Source organism: Astyanax mexicanus, chromosome 2 (genome assembly GCF_023375975.1).
Source record: "Astyanax mexicanus isolate ESR-SI-001 chromosome 2, AstMex3_surface, whole genome shotgun sequence".
Classification (NCBI taxonomy): Eukaryota; Metazoa; Chordata; class Actinopteri; order Characiformes; family Acestrorhamphidae; genus Astyanax; species Astyanax mexicanus.
The window spans coordinates 12,930,050-12,935,382 of NC_064409.1; positions in this window are offsets into that span (position 1 = coordinate 12,930,050).

Below are 5,333 nucleotides of genomic sequence, written 5' to 3' on the forward strand. Positions count from 1 at the left end.
TGAGAGGGTCGACCCAAAGGGGGATGGGTTACTTCAAAGGTTTCTTCCTCTTAATATCGTCACCACAATAATTGGCATGTCTGTGATGCTCCTCATAAGAGTCGTGGACCTTTTTTTTTTTACTCTGTAAAGCTTCTTTGTGACAACTTCTGTTGTAAAAGGCACTAAATAAATAAAATAAAAAATCAATGATATTGTAATTAGGGGTGGGACAATACATTGATATTGCGATCTATCGCTACATTATTGATTTGTGTCATTCAATAACAATATTTTTATTGAAACATAGGCAGTCTTTGATTTACTAAAGTTACTGATTCATTCCTCTATGTGGTAGCACTTATCAATTGAATAGTGTAAACATGCAGTGAGGAATAATTCCTAGTATTTTCTCCTTCTGTTTGGTTTGGTTTCACACAGGCACAAATCTAAATGCACCAAAATACAGACCAATAAACCATGCGAGCACATTGTCTCTCTTATGATTTTGTTAAAAGCTGTCTGGCATGGGAGCAAGAAAGTAAGTATGACGAGAAGATTCTAGGTCTTTAGGGTGATTCTAGAGGAGGTGGTCTCGGTCTAGTCCCAAACGAACTCTGGAGCAGTTATTTTGATCCGCACCCGAGTGCGATGACTGTTTTCACACATACTAAATGAAACCGCACCAAGGGTACAAGTAAACCAGAGTTTGCTGTGAAAACGCCCTAGACCTGTCTACGGTTAACACAGATTTATTTAACAGTTAAGCGGTTTAGGTAAATGATGGATGAGTTCTAGACAGTGCAGTTGGTGTTGCAGGTTGACCTTCACTCTCCTCCCATCATTTAGAGCAATGCTAGCCAGGTCATGCGTCTCATAGCTGATGTAACAGAACTTGCAGAATTGGCATTCTCCTCCAAGCAGGCAGATTTAACAGATTAAGTAAGAAATAATACTGTAGAAAGAGTTTTTTCTATTCCTTTTCCATATTTTTATGCCACCCAGTTCGTAATAAGTAACAATACAACGAACGAACAACAAAGGAGTTGTGAATAGCAATTAGCTGTACAGCTAACGATAGCCAGAGGCTGATAGCCTGGGGACAATTCTAGTTTCAGCATTGTGTAGCACCTTATTATTATTATAGCACACACATATTTAGTCATCTGTTAAGCAGATTAGGTTGATTTCATGTAGCACAATGCTAGTCATGCATCTCATAGCTGATGTATCAGAGCTTACAGAATCGGCATTCTCCTCCAAGCATGTTTAGCTGTCCAATACAATGTGTTACAGGCATGTTTAACAAATTAAGTAATGGTAGAAAGAGTGTTTTTTTAACCTGTTCTAGATTTTTGTGCCATCCAGTTGGTAATTGGTTACAATATAATGAAAGTGCAGGGAGTTGTGAATAGCAATTAGCTGTACAGCTAACGTTAGCCAGAGGCTGATAGCCTGGGGACGGTTTTAAAACATTAAAACTGTTTTAGTATTGTGTAACACCTCACTACTATGACTAAACACACATATTCAGCTGCTAAGCAGCTTGGCTAAATGAATTCAATGGCACCTTTAAGGAGAATTGTCTAAGAAAAATGGCTACAATAACCCTGAACAACTAAGAGGACACCAGTTTGTAAAACAATCTCTTAGAAATGCTCCAGGGACTGGAGGTGAACAGCCACTAATAGGAACAGATATCTATTTTCTTGCCCCCCATGCCCTTCATTACATTGCTCCAGCCTTCAGCAAGGTTTCTCCATGATGGACAGGTTGGTTAAGCCAATCAGGCACACACAGTAATTTTTTCACCACCCACATGTCTTAAAACAAGGCCAAGGCTGTGACCTAAATGGATTCCTGTTTATGTTTTAGGGCAATATCTTATCAGGTACATTGGTCATTGAGTATAAATTAAAAAAATGGAAGACAAGGGGGATTTTAAGGGCATTAAAATCTACCGCAATACATTAATCTTTTCTATAGAACAGTGTGGCTTACTACTTAAGAAAGTATTCTGAGTCTCTTTAATACTAAGCAAATTCATTTTAATGACATCTCACCCAATTACTGTATGTGTTTGTTAATGTTGATGATTGACAGTAAAAAAAGAACCCACATGTATTTATGTTTCTACATTATTTAAAAACCTAAGATGCTTTCTGAAGCCTAAGCTTGTAGTTTAGTTAGGACCGGTCCTGGTTATGACTGTCTTATGAACTCTTCTTTTCAGTACCTTATTGATCTCATGTTTAAATGTCTAACAAGATTCGTGGAGATGTCACACATAAACATCACATAATGATGTTGTGTCTTTTCTTAACATGCTAATAAATAATAATTATATAAATAATAATTTTACTAATAAAACTAAGGGCCATGAAGGATACACCAGTTGCATCCTCAAAATTCCTCTGTATAAAAAAGTGGAGACCAGGGTGATTTTGAAAGCACTAATATCTGTCACAAAACACTAGTAATTTCTATTGAACCATAATGTTTTGTGAGTCTCTTTAATACTAAGCAAATTATTTTTTTATAACATCTCACCCAATTACGTGTTTGTTTATGTTTGTGATTTACAGTGAAGAAGACCCCACATTTATTAGTGTTGCTACATTATTTAGAAACTTAAGATGCTTTTCAAAGTAACATTTTGATAACATGTTTGGAACAGTTTAACTGTTCATGATGGCTTCGTTGTGATTTTTTTTACCTATAATTTTGGAAAACTAAGGGCTATAAAGGATACATCAGACACCCGTTGTATCCTCCAAATTTTCAGTTTCTTTCTTGAATGCATACGAATTGTCTGACAGTTTGGAACAACTTTTCACTGCAGGATCTTCTGCTGGCATCGCAGCTGAACTTGCTTTGTTATCTGCCATTTTTCTATTATGCTGCATTCACGAGCATGTCAGGCGGTATTTTTTCTTGAAGGTGAAAGTCTTTCACACGACTTAATTGCATTCATGTTCATGTGTTTGTGTCGGAGATTTAAAACTTTTTAAGTAAGATTTTTATACTTACTAACATATACAGGTGCTGGTCAACGAATTAGAATAATTTGAAATAGTGCTATCATGAAATTCTTTGAATGCATTTTTTGTGTAGAAAGCAAATCAGGTGTTCACCGCACCTGTCCTACTCGTTAGACTAATCACAGAACTGTCACATTTAACTGTGACACTGTTGTTTTATGGAATTAGAATAATGGAGAAACCGTTTCATTGAATTAGAATAATTTTTATTATAATTACAATCATCACTTTCTCAGTATTTTGTGGCTGCCCCCTTGGCTTGTATGACTGCCTGAAGTCTCCGCGGCATCGATTTGACCAGCTTGTCGCAAGTTTCCGCACTCACAGCTTCCCAGGCAGCGGCGATGTTCTGCTTCAGTTGCTTCAGCGTAGTAGGCTTTCTGTCGCGAATTTTCCGCTTGACGATGGCCCAAAGGTTTTCAATGACATTGAGGTCAGGCGAGTTGGCCGGCCATGCCAAAACTTCAAGCTGTTTTTTAGTGAACCAATCTTTGGTCGACTTTGCCGCATGAGCCGGTGCAAGATCCTGTTGAAATATGAAGTCTTCTTCGCCGAACTGTTCCTCAACAGTCGGAATCAGGAACGTTTCCAGAACATCTTGATATACGGCAGCATTGACAGTCTTCTTGAGGAAGCAGAGTTTCCCTACACCTCGAGCGGACATGCATCCCCAGACCATAACGCTCTGGGAAAACTTGACGGATCTTTTCACGCACTCGTGGTTGTAGGTTTCGCCACCACGACGCCAGACACGAGGACCTTGGTCACCGAAGGAGATGCAGAAGTGTGATTCGTCACTGAAGACCACTTTCTGCCAGTCTTCAGCAGTCCACTCGCCGTGTTCTTTGGCCCACTTCAGCCGTTTCTCCATTTGTTTCTTGTTCAGCATCGGTTTTACTGCTGGAACGCGAGATTTGAAGCCGAGTTCGCGCAGACGACGGTAAGTGGTTGATCTGGAGACGTCAGCGCCGGTCTGCTTGTTCCACAAGTCGGTGAGCTCGGAAGTGGACTTGAACCGGTTGCTGACTGCGATCTTTCTCAGCTGCTTGTTGTCGCGAGCAGAAGTTTTTCGGACGCCGGAACAGTTGGTGCGCTTGCTGCAGTTTTTCTTGAGAGCTTTGCAGACGGAAGACTGGCTGATGCCGAGCTGCTCAGCAATTTTAGTTTGGGTCAAGCCTTGTTGGCGAAGGGCTTGAATTTGAGCCACTATTCCAGTTGAGAGGTCGCGCTGCTTACCCATGATTGATTTTACAACTTAGAAATTCTACTCAACCCTGACTTTATACTGCACAGTGAACACTCTTCACAGAAAACAAAAATTCGAGCATTTATTCTAATTCAATGAAACGGTTTCTCCATTATTCTAATTCAATAAAACAACAGTGTCACAGTTAAATGGCCTAAATGGGCCTTTTGGAAAGCTCAGCTGAGCAAATTTTTTTCCAGGTAACGAGTTCTGTGATTAGTCTAACGAGTAGGACAGGTGCGGTGAACATCTGATTTGCTTTCTGCACAAAAAATGCATTCAAAGAATTTCATGATAGCACTATTTCAAATTATTCTAATTCGTTGACCAGCACCTGTAGATAGATGTCTGTCTCGTAGCTGTCTAAAGCCCTATCCGGATTTGATTTGTTTCTCAGGGGGGCGCCTGTGAAAAATATTTCACACTTCTACTCAGTGACAAACAGCTATTTTATTAAATGTGAGGAGACAAAACTAACTTTAACGTAGGACCACAGAGGACCCCCCCCCCCCCCCCCCCCCCCCAAGAGAAAAAATTACCCCAGAACCCCCTGAAAAACTAATCCTGTCCGGATAGGACTTATCTCACTTTTAAAATGATGTCTACAATGCTGAAACATTTGATATTATTCTGTGTTAAAAAATGTAGTGCATTTTTTTGCATGAAATTTTTTTTTTTTTTTTTAACATTTATTAAACTCTGATTTTGCTTGAATGCTCCATATGAACTTTTTATTTTGGAAACACTGAGTTCTCTCTATTAGATATTCTCTTCTAATAATTTGAATAATGAAAAATAAATTATTTGTATTAGTAATTAATAATTAGTAATTACTAGTATGACAGAAGCTTCAGAAAGTCAATCCTATCGCTATATATTATAAAACTACGGTCCAGCATCCAATTGTAACTGAGGAGCTTATTTGTGAGTCTGAACTGCTAACCAATCGCAGCGCGGGTGGCGGGAAACGACCGGACAATCTAAACACGCGGGTGATAACTACCAGCCAATGAGAGGGCGGGGAAGGCGGGGCTTGCCTCAAGACGGGTGGGAAATCGCGCGGCTGC